The sequence below is a fragment of the Mandrillus leucophaeus genome, unplaced genomic scaffold, assembly GCF_000951045.1.
Source record: "Mandrillus leucophaeus isolate KB7577 unplaced genomic scaffold, Mleu.le_1.0 Scaffold589, whole genome shotgun sequence".
In the NCBI taxonomy this organism is placed as follows: domain Eukaryota; kingdom Metazoa; phylum Chordata; class Mammalia; order Primates; family Cercopithecidae; genus Mandrillus; species Mandrillus leucophaeus.
Genome location: NW_012106352.1, coordinates 584,742 through 587,168, shown reverse-complemented (window position 1 = coordinate 587,168; position 2,427 = coordinate 584,742).

Sequence of the window (2,427 nt, the reverse complement as noted above, 5' to 3'; positions counted from 1 at the left end):
AGTGAGTTATAATACAATACTGAAAAACAATACAAAAAAATCAGAAAACAAGAATTCAAATGAGAAATTTACCAACAGGATATATTTTTTTAAATAACCAAATAGAAATTCTGGAAGTAAAGAATTCATTGAATTATATACAAAATACATCTGCAACCTTCAACAAGAGACTAGATGAAGCAGAAAAAAAATATCAGAAATTGAAGACAAGCCTCTAGAAATAACCCAATCAGACTAAAGTAAAGAGAATAGAATTTTTTTAAATATGAGCATAGTTTATGAGACATATGGGATACCATAAAGTGAACAAATTTTCAAATTTTCAGGTTCCCATAAGACGGAGAACAAAAGGATTAGAAAACCCACTTTTAGAAATTTGCAAGATGCTCCTACTCAACAGATAAAAGGGAGAGATAGTCACACAGAACTTAAATTTGACTCTTAAATACCCTCTCACAGAGCCTTTCAGGTATAAAGACCACCTTAAAGACTGAAAGAATAGAATGGAAAGCAACTATATGTTATACATTCACTCAAAAAAAGTTTTACTACACAAGTTAACTAGTAGTTTCGTAGAAATGTTCATCTCTTTATTGTAATATACATACCTTGATTATGTAGGATGTTAATATTAGAGGAGACTGGGCAAAGGATATATCTTTGCATCTCTTCTATAAATGTAAATTTATTTCCAAAATAAAAGGCTTTCAAAAATGTAAAAAAAAAAAAAAAAAAGAAAATCCACTTTTAAAAGAATCGATGAAAACTTCTGAGGCCTAGCAAGAGATTTGGACATCCATACACAGTAGGCTCAGATATTCCCAAATAGTAAAATCCAAAGATATGTTTTGAGAAACTACAAAAATCAATTAAGTCTAAAAACAGCAAGAGAACAGTATCTAGTCACTTATAAAGAAAGCTTTATCAGCCTACCAGTGGATTTCTCGGCAGAAATTATACAGACCAGGAGAGAATGGAATTACATGTGCAAAATGCTGAAGGAAAATCTGGTAGCCAAGGATACTATACACAGAAAAAGTATCCTTCATAAAGGAGGGAGAAATAAAGTATTTTCCAGACAAGCAAAAGTTGAGGGTATTCATCATCACTAGATTGACCCAATAAGATATGTATAAGGGAGGCTTACACTTGGAAACGAAGATTGTTATGTATCATCATGAAAATGTAAAAACTACTGGTAAAGCAAACACACAGACAAGGAAAAGATTCAAGTGCTATCACTACAGAAAACCAACAAATCACAATGATAAACAAGAAGAGGGAAATAAAATAACAGAAAATAAATTAATAAAATGATAAGAATAATCTTCCACATATCAGTAATAACTCTGAATGTAAATAAATTAAAATTTCTACTTAAAAGTTGCAGACTGGCTGAATGGAAAAGAACAAAAAACAAAACAAAAAATGATCCAACTGTATGCTGCCTACTAGAAACTCACCTGTAAAGATACATACACTTACAGTAAAGTCATGTGAAAAGATTTCCCATGATAAAATAAACCAAAAGTGAGTAGAAATAATTATACTTGCATCACATAAAACAGACTTCAGTATAGCCAGTGTAGAGGAAAAGACCTAATTATGTAACGACAGAAGGATCAACTCAGTAGGAGGTATCACAATTCTTAACATATATCCACCAACATCACATAATTTATATCTGTGTGTGTGTATATATAAATATATGGATATATATGATATATATACATATATATGACATATATACATATACATATATATTATATATACACACATATACATATATATATATATAAAATCTTTAAAGGGAGATACAGACTCCAATACAATTATTGCTGGGAAATTCAAATCACCCTAAGCATTAAACAAAGAAAATTAAAGAAAAAAGCTAACAAGAAACATTTGATTGAAACCGCCCATTAGACCAAAAGGACCTAACAGACATTTAGAGAGCATTTCATTTAACAGTGACAAAGTGTATCTTTTTCTCATTGGAATATGGAACAATCTCAAGGATAGACCATATGTTAGGACACAAATCAAGTGCCAAAAATTTTAAAAATAAAAATTATAATCAAATATATTCCCAGAAAACAATGGAATAAAACAAGAAATCAAGTACAAGAGGAACTTTGGAAATTCTACAAATACATGAAAATTAAACAATGTGCTCCTGATTGAACATTTGGTCAAGAAAGAAATTAAAGAGGAAGTCAAGAAGCTTTTCGAAACCAATGAAAATAAAAACACATTGTACTAAAACGTGTGGGATTCAGCAAAAGCAATTTTAAGAGGAAAGTTTGTATCAGTTAAGTGCCCACACTGAAAAAGTCAAAAGATTTCAAATAAGCAATTTAATGATTTACCATGATGTACTAGAAAAGCAAGAATGATCCATACCCAATATTAGCTAAAAAAAAATAA